The sequence below is a fragment of the Oryzias melastigma genome, linkage group LG7 (genome assembly GCF_002922805.2).
Source record: "Oryzias melastigma strain HK-1 linkage group LG7, ASM292280v2, whole genome shotgun sequence".
NCBI classification, from domain to species: domain Eukaryota; kingdom Metazoa; phylum Chordata; class Actinopteri; order Beloniformes; family Adrianichthyidae; genus Oryzias; species Oryzias melastigma.
In genome coordinates, this window is record NC_050518.1 from 27507597 (window position 1) to 27517381 (window position 9785).

At 37.0% G+C, this 9785-nt stretch overlaps 1 protein-coding gene across 7 annotated transcripts in view; it reads left to right on the plus strand.

Moving 5' to 3' along the window:
* Window positions 1–9785, plus strand: part of hdac7a (histone deacetylase 7a) — an 82802-nt gene that overhangs the window by 32506 nt on the left and 40511 nt on the right. For 3 of the 7 annotated variants that reach the window (XM_036212949.1, XM_036212951.1, XM_036212946.1), the window contains exon 3: window positions 5116–5177. The exons of 3 other annotated variants lie outside the window; for them this stretch is intronic. The gene's annotated coding sequence lies outside the window, so the exon portion shown is untranslated. The remainder of the gene's footprint in view (window positions 1–5115; window positions 5178–9785) is intronic. One more of the 7 variants, XM_036212948.1, reaches the window with a different exon arrangement.

Sequence of the window (9785 nt, forward strand, 5' to 3'; positions counted from 1 at the left end):
TCAGAGTAAACCATATAGATGATCATATATTACATTTGGATCACTAAAAAACAAATTATTTATTAAATATTATTTATTTTTGTGAGTTTTTTTCCTACCTGGAAGTCAAACGTGTTGTCAGAGCAGACTCTTCCTGAAAGGGGCGGTCTCACTCTGTGACATCAGCATGTGAGGACCCGCTCATTTTCGTGGGTATGTTAAGAGAGCAGGTTTTTAGTGGATTATTCAGAAATGTGTGAACGGATCAAAATACCGCTTTGAGGTTCTTTATAGAGAGGAATGAACAGTATAATACATTTAAAAGCTGAAAAAGTTGTTTTTTCAGGTATGGTCCATTTAAGATTCCTGGACTGCCACCATGTTTTGGTGTTGATTGGTTTCAAAGAGTCATAGTTGTGTGTTCATTCATGGTGGACTCATGAACTATGAAATCATGTGGGAGCACAAAAACTGACATGATAATCACACATTTACAAAAACATTATCTTTAAAAAAAGAGAAGTGCTGCATTACCTTAACACCTGCATCCACACATTAAAGGCCTTTATTGTACAAAAAAATCTGATTGATGAAGCTTTATTTGTCGTCTTGTCTCCTGACCATCAGACATTTGCAAACCATGAAACAATTTGTACTTTCACAGTTATGAAACATTTATAAAATCAGTCAAAAATGAGGAAATGTTTTGAAAAGTGGTCAGGAAGGAAGTGAAATGTGTAATTTAGTCATAAAATCTTGTGATCATTTTAACTATTTTTGTTTTGTTAAAATGAAATATAAAATCTTAATTTTAAAGTTAAGTGGAAAGCAGGTCACCTAACCACATACTACTGTGAATAAAACAGCTAAAAATTCTGCAAACGTCTAATAGTTCTCTAAAGAAAAACGTCTTTATTCCTAAATGTCTTCATCACTTTGTGACTTTGTTGCTCATTAATGTTTTTGGTGTGGCGTGGACGATGGCGTGGATTTTGGTTGAGCAGAAAGCGAGCGTGTGCAGGAATGTTAATGTCCTCCTGCTTTGTCATCCGTGCGCTCTGCGGCGTGTGACGGTGCATATTCATGAGCTGTCTTTCATGGAGCACGTTAACTTCTACCAAGAAAAGGCTGTCAGTTAAACAGAAAAAGTAAAAGTTGTGGAGGAAAAAGTAAAAGTAAGGTTTTAGATCTATAGTTTGTTCTCCTCAGATCAGAAATCTCTTCTTGGTCTGCTGTTAACATGCAGTTAAAGGTTATAATCAAACACTGCATGAAAAAGTGCTCCTCTCAGTTAGTGAGAGGAGTCTCTTTGTTGAATGAGCTGGTGGGCGGAGCTTCAGAGCCCCGTTTTACACAGAAGTCCCGGCTCTGGACACCTTTATTAAATGACAGCAGACTTTGAAGTGTGAGCAGGCTGGAGGGCTTCTTTGTGTCTCACTGCAGATTGAAAGCAGACGGTGTCCTGACAGCAGGATAAGCACATCCCTCTGTTCCTTTTATCAGCTGTTAAACCTTTTCTGCACGTTTTTTTGCTGCTGTCCTCTCTCTTCCACCAGCTTTTCTCACAACATTCGCCACCATGACTGGCTAAATAAGGGCTGAGCAAACTTTTTAACTCTTGGGCCACAAAGGGCCGGACCAGGAATAGATCCGTACCATGTTTTAGTAATTCCACCTCTTAGGAGAAAGAAATAACACGGAATGTGCATGAAAATGTGCTTTCATTTTGATTTAAAATAAATATTTTATAATGGAACATTTTGGAGTTTTGTTCTCATTTTAGAGCCAACTGCAAGGATGGGTTGATGTCCTTCAGGAAAAAAGCCGCAAGCTTGGAGAAATGCTGCGTTCATGTGGTGTTGTAATGATCGGAAAAATGACTGTCCGACTCCGAAAATACACAGGAAAACAAATCTTCCAACAACACATGAATGTAGAGTAACTTTCTGCAGCTGCAAAGGTCGGTTTATTTGTAGTACACTACCTATGGGAAGATGTTTAGTAAGCATTCACACAATAATGATTCTCTTTTTTGTACGTTTTTCACACATAAATCACACTATTGTGATTTCAAAATCTTGGTTTCAAAACGTTCAGCTTGTTCTGGACATTACTGCTTGTATTTTTGGTATTCATAAACTATATAGTTTTTAAAACATTGATCAAAATATGCCCATAGGAAATGAATGACAAAGTCTTCAAATTTCAACATTTTAAGTAAATTACCAACAAGCCTTTAAATATATTCATGGGCTATGTTTTTACATTTTTATGGCCATTTTCTAAAAAATGAGTTATATTTTAGCAACATACTTACATTTTTGGCTAATTATGAATCTACTGGGGTTTTTTTATGGTCATTTAGAGTTGAACTTCTATTTTGGCGACTGGCAAACGGTTTTGACTAATTTAGTTTACTGAGGAATTTTAGGCTATTTTGGAGTTTAGCTAGTATTTAAGCAATAAGCTAGCTTTTTTTGGCTAATTTGCATCTACTGAGGTTTTTGGGCTACTTTGTTCTTTTTTTGTACTTTTGCTAATTTGGCATATATTAGGGATTTTTAGGCAATATTATAGCAACATTTTCTGACATTTAGATAAACTTCAGAGCCTTTTCATAGTTATTTCACAACATTTTCAGTCTTTTAGCAAATTTAACATTTTGAAAACAGCTTTTGCATTTTCAGCGAGCCTTCAGCAAATAATGCGACTACTTTCAAGCATTCACACTTGCATTATCACAGGTAATGCAACTTTTCTAGGTATATTTGAAACACTGAGATCGTAACTCAATCTTTAGTGAAAAATACTTGATCTGTTTCATCTACATGATAAGATTTAATGTTGTTTTAATCCCAGAAACTAATGAAGCGCAGAAGCTGCACGATTCATTAAAGGTTTAATAAACTATCATCTTCATTGTCTTTATTCTTACTTAGTTTAAAGATAATGATGGTTAAGATGTGTGTTTTACATCCACTGTGCTCATGATTAGTGGACTAATTGGAAAAAATAATCGTAATTAGTCCACAATTAAAATAATCGTTTGAGGCATCATCAATATAATTTATTCTAGTTTGTCAGGCCAGAAAAATTAGCTTGATGGGCTGCATGTGGCCCCCGGGCCGTAGTTAGCCCACGCCTGGCTAAATTCACTGGGGATAAGATGAAAAATCATGTTGATAATTTCCCCTTGAAATTGTGAACGTATTAACCAATAGCCGCATTAGCGTTTGTCTTAATGCGCAGCAGACGTGTTTATTGTGTCGTCTGACGGTCTGGAGCGATAAGGCGCGTGGAGATTTTGACGACTCTGGAGTGTGTTTGCAGATAAAGAGGAGCATCCTCTCAAATGAGCTGCGTTTGGGAGGTTTTATCTGTGTCGGAAAATGTGGAGAATGTGTTTGATGTGGCAGATGTGCAACAGATGTGCAGCAAAACTTTACATTTTACCTTTTCTCTGCAGTTGAAGAGCTTTAATGATTTCTAACTTGTCACGGCAGAGTAAATAAAATGATCCCGGCAGTAGTAAAGGAGCTCAGTTTGTGAAGTTCTGCATATTTTGCTGTAATGTTGGAACATTTAATAATGGAATGAATGGAGACTGTAATACTTCACCTGAATCCCTCTAAAGTGAGTCGCCACAGGAGTCCTGGCTGCAGGGGAGTCGAGAGACGGCATCTCCATCCGCTCTCATTCCTCATTTTGATGGGACTCCCACATTTTTAAAGTTTTCTAAATCAACCTGATCCACACCTACATGATTTAGCTGCTTCACACAAAAGCTTTTTGTGTGTGTGTCTGTCTGCACATTAGGGTTTAACAAATCTTCAGAGTGTTGCGTAACGCGTCTTTGTCTCCTCATCGATCTTTCAGAAAGATGTCTGACATTTCTCTCGCCATCTGACTCAGAATCTAATTTAGGAACAGCAGAAAACTGGTTTGACACACCTGCCTCTCCATCTGACTATTTTCAGAAAACATTTGCCTAATAACTTTTTCAGCAAGTTAAACATTCTTGCAACACAGACTAAAGACGTCTTTAGTTATTTAGTCCTATAAGTGTGAAGTGAAAATAGACTCACCATGATTTGTGTTTGTGTAATTCTTGACTTGTGCGAAACTTTGGATTTGTGTTTAACTTTGGATTTGTGTTTAACTTTGGATTTGTGCATGTTTTTGTCTTGATTTGTACATTCGATAATAATTTTGCATGAGTACAAAAATTATGAAATAAAAACAAACAAAATACAATTTACACATGCACAACTTTAAATTACAACAGCTTGTAACTAACTACACACACAAATCTTTACAAAGTATGGATTAATCGCTGGTTACACACACAACCACATGTATGGACAAATCTGATGTGAGACTCTTTTCACTTCTGTGAGTGATGCATTTAAATGCTACTTGAATGGTGGGTCATCAGAGTTTTCTTTTCTGATAAAAAAGAAATAAATATTTGTTAAATCTACCAGAACATAAAAATGTTAGCGTGCCGGTGTCACGGGTCAAGACCGCTGCTACACGTATGTGCTGCAAAGCAGAGCAGGGTTTATCAATGAGGCGTGCTTTGCATTTCTCCGACTGTAGTTGTAGCAGCTCACCGCCACTATTTACACCCTCCCTCTCTCACGCCCCCCGCTTGTGTCTAATCTAAACATACCTGAGAGAATGTGTCACTTTACTCTCGCCTGAGGGGCTGATGCCAACATTTCACACAAATGTAAAAGTATTAATGAAATGGATGCGGGTTTGTCAACCCAGACTGCTCACCTGTTTCCTCTTCAGTGATGGGGGGTGGGAGGGGGGTTGTTTGTTTATGTAGCGTTTGGGTGCGTGACATGATGCAAGTAGCTTTTGCGGCATGCGACCCGGCGGAATCCACCTGCTGCAAAACCGGATTTTATGCTCCACTTTTAAAAGTTTTTTACCATAAGAAAAAAAAAATGAGTGAAGCTTAATAAGTGCAAAAAATGTTGATTTATGATTCACTTTTGTGTGTAAAATTCATTTAAAATGGATCATAATCTGCAACGTTTTTGTTATTATTCTTTTAATGTCATTGTATTCTTTTAAAGATTTTCCTCTGTTTTTTCTATAAGTTCTTTTCTTTTTGTACCTTCTCAGACACAAGAGGAAGATTGTCTCCCAGAGTCATCACTTGTGTCGCCATCAGTTTCTGAAGGCAGGTAAAATAAACAAAAACAAGAGAGCAGCTTTCGCTCTCGTTGCAGTTTCACTCTTCTTGAAGTTCTGCTTGAATTTGCTGGCTCATCAAAGAGGCGATGGAAAAGTTTTCAGTCAGAAATAACAAACACAGTTGTGTAAATGTTGTGACTCCAACGTTCGTCCAGTTCTCCATCTTCCATCCAGTCTGAGCGGTTCTGTGAGCTCAGATCTGTTGGAGGTCTTCAGGGTGTGCTGGAAACATGTTTACGCTTTGTTGTGGAAGAAAATGCAAAGTTCCACATGAAGCTACGCTTTCACTCTGATTCCCTTCAGCTGTGATGTTTTCACAGAAACTGGGTCAAAGGTAAACACCAAATTGTCCCTTTTGGTCGTCCAGCTCGATGTGGTCGGATGATGTTTGGGCAGAAACACAGCGGAACAAACCTTTTCAATATAAAAGCGCAGCTGTTTGGGTGCAGCGTTTTTCTCTCACCTTGCTGGTCTGTCAGCTGTTTGTATGGTCACACCTGCTGTGGCTCAAAACGCCGCCTTATCGGTGACCACTGCGGTCCATGTTGGTGAGAACTCGTCTGCAGCTGTGCACGGCTCAGGTGTAAAGGCCGACCGGTGTGTGACGGCGACCGTAACTGGATGCTTTTATTTGTTGTTTGGAATTTTTCTGCTAATTTATTAACTGTGTGATACTCGATGAGGGGTTTTCCCGCTTCGCGACACGAGGACTGCCACAACGATTATTTTGATTGTTGACTAATCACAGACTATTTTTTTCAGATTAGTTGACTAATTAGTCAACTAATCTTAACCATCATTATCTTTAAACTAACAAAAAATTAAGACAATAAAGATGATAGTTTATTAAGCTTTTAATGAATCATGCAGCTTCTGTCAATAGTTTCTGGTATTAAAACAAGATTAAACTGAAAAAGTTGCATTACCTGTGTGTAGTGTGAATGCTTTTTGCTGAAAGTAGTTGCTGAAGATGCAGAAGCATTTTTCTGAAAATGGTGACGCCATTGACTTTTTTTGCTGAAGGGATTTAGTGAAAATCCAAAAACTATTTGCAAGAACTACATAAGACTGCTAATGTTGACCGAAATTTCTGAAAAAAAGTGTAGTAAAATTGCTGAAAAATCCCTAATACATGCCAATTTCGTAAAAATATTCAGCGTGATGCTTAAATATGAACTGAACTCCGAATAAGCCCAAAAAAAACGTATTAGAAGTCGTAGCTTATATATTAGCTAACCTCCAAAATAAGTAAACTAAATTCGTCAAAAATATTAGCCTGTTGCTAAAATAGAAGCTGAACTCTAAATTAACCTATAGAAACCTCAGTGGATATTAGCCAAACACGCTAACATGTTACCAAAATGTTAACTAAACTTCCACAGTAAACTAAATTAACCAAAAACTTTAGCATGCTGCTAAATTATTTTTTTAAAATTACTATAAAATATTTTAAAACATAGCACATGCATATTTTTAAGTTTTCTTGCTAATCTACTTAACATTTTGAAATCTGAAGACTTTCTCATTCATTTCCTATGGAACATATTTTGCTCAATATTTCATAGACATAAAGTCCAAAGATACCAGCAGTAATGTCCTGAACACTTTGATACCAAGATTGCTGAAATCTCTGAAAGTGTGATTGAGTTTTTATGTGCCAAAAAATGTACGGAAATGAGCAAAAAAATCGCTTTTGTGTGAATACTTACTAAGCAATCACACAACTAAATGAGGAACTATTTTTCAATAAAGATAAAGTTTTGGTCTCACTGACTCAAATATAAAAAAGTGTATTTTTCGGTGCTGAACGTTCACAACTTTGTTCAACTTTACTACACTCTGACTCCATAGAATATAAAGTAACGACTTATCCACTATTAAATTAGTCGTCGACAACTAATCGTGGCAGCCCTACACGCCACTGGTTTATATTTGTTTGACATAAGAAACTCCCACAATGCAGCTGTTTCTACACGCACTGGAAAACAGTTGCTGATGAGCCCGCGCTGACATCATTTTTTAAATAATCTCTTTCACACAGCAAATTGCGGTTGTGTTTTTTTTTTTTTTTAGAAGTTGTCTCGTTTGTGTCATTTTACCAAATATTTAAAGCATTTCAGTGCCACAGCAATAATGATATTAGAACTTTCTTTATTCTTAATTGAATGACCCTCATTCTCTTTTTCAGTGACCAAAATTGTTCACATCCGGCTTTAAAGTCGAGGACTCGGTAAAGCTGCGGGTCACTCTGACAGCATTCATCCTGAGCTCTAAAGGAGGAACTCCAGTTTTACTGGAATCAACTTCCTGCTTCCTCGATAGACTGGAATAACGCTGACAAGCAAACAAACAATAGACCAGCACGTGTGCACATGGAGAGGAGGGAGAACTGGATCAGTCGTGGAGAAGTCTAAGACCGAACAACCCAACTGTAAACTTTAGTCTTTCTTTTTTAACCTTGAAGGTGCAGAGCGGTCTCCTCACCCTTATAACTGCTGAAAACTTAAGATTCTAAAATAGGTCAGATAAGATAAAGATCAGGTAATCTTACAAATCTTATGCTGAGAAATCCACTCAGAGAGGATTTTGAGAACCATAAAATCAGCTCAGTGAATTTTACCCGCCGAAAAAGTACGGAAAGGAGCAGAAGAATCACTCTGCTTTCTAAGCATTCACACAGTGAAGAGCGACAGAAGTGTTCGTTATACACCGATACGCTGCTCAACACTTCTTTAAAAAGAAAAGGAAGAAAAAGAAGCTTTGCGACACAGACCGTAAACAACAAGTCAAGAAGCTAGAGTTTTGATCATATAAATGGAACATGGCGTGGATGTTCGTGCATCGGCACTGACTTTGTGAATTATATTCAATTTATTGTTTTTAAAAAGTCTGTGAAATTGGTCCTAATTTTTGTAATGTATGGTTTTAAAAAAGTTTTAAAAAGTCTTTCCTTGAATGATCTTGCAGGAACCCTGTGAGAGGTTGAACCGGAGGTTTAAACCACCAACTAGTCCCTGAATGCGGCTGTTGTGCAGCTAAGTTCTCCCCCAGGCAATAAGAGAACAAATTTCACACATTTATTGGACCCACTCTAATGAAAAGTATGCTTTTGGTGTTTTTATCAATTATCTTTGGCCTTTTTCTGAAGATTGGTGCAGAAAATTCAGCTTAAATGTTTTATTTCAGGGTATTTCTTTATTCAACTCGTTGTGAATCAGGAGATATTTGTGATATAGAAAATCCACTGGGCGGGGCCACAAGCTCCCTGCTCCGCCCCATTCTGATGCATCAATTTACAGACAAATAGATCCATGAACGTCTTTGTTTTCCTGGTCTGAGCTGGAATCTGGATCAGAACTGTACAACTGGATAGCTCTGAAATTGATGCCATTTTTGTTGTATTGGTAATCTGAGCGGAGAGCGTGTTAACAAATGGGTGACGGGAAGTGGGGGCGGGGTTGCTTTGCTTCAGTGGCCCCCCCCTCACCACTCAGAGGTGAATTTCTGATGAACTCCTCCTGTTCTGCAGAAACAATGTCCTAAATCAGAGGTCCGCAGGCTCTGTTACCCCTTCTTTGTGGCTCTTAAGTTAAAATAAAATGTTTTCAAAAAGTAAGTAAAGTAACGTTTTAAAAAGCAAATTAACTTAAACTTTATTCAACTCATTGACAAACAGCCATGACTCATTCAACGAGGATCCTAACAACAGTAGCTGTAATTCTCCATCAATCTTTTGTAGTTTATAAACGTCATACTGAAACATTTGGACTTCATTTTCAGCTTTATTTTTTTTTACAGAAAATCAATTTACTGTCAGTTACCAGAATTAAAGTTACATTAAGATATAATCCTCAGGATTATAAAGCAGATTTCTATTTTTGAACAAATTCAAGGATTTAAAGTGGTTTTAATATATGGTAAAGGTCACTTAATTAGCTCTGATTTAGTTTTAGTTTTTTATATTTATGAATTTGTGGCTCAAATGCCACAAATTCATGAAATAAAATATGTATATATATATATATATATATATATTTTATCATTGAAGACTTTACACGTCCTACTGCGTTTGCTGCCTTAACATGATCTTAAGGCTTTTATTTTGAAAGGAAGTCATGCAAAGTTAATTCTTTCATATTTAAAAAAAAAAAAAAAATTCTCTTCATGTTTATGTTTTATTTTTGCCAAAAAAAACCACACTAGTTTATCTAAATGTATCATGTCAGAAGAAAAACCTAAATCTAAATCCGTATTGTATTTGTCTAAATGGTGAGTGAAGACTTTGTGCCTCCTACTGGGTTTTGGTTGACGAGAAATCGACGCGAATGGCTCTTTAAGTTTAAAGTTGCAGACCGCTGGACTAGAAAACAATACAGGTGTTTCCATTTTGGCGAAAAACATTGTTATCTAATGAAAAGACAACTGGTTGAAAATAGATCAGAAATGAATCAAAGTGGGCTTTTAACTTTTAAAAACTGCAAAGTTGTGCATTTTTGCAGTTTGGAATAACTTTTTAAGAACTGGACTTTTTCGATAAAGAAATGATTCCAAAGGTGGAAGAAGGTCGTCCCACAGATCAGGCCGTATGTGCTGGTCGG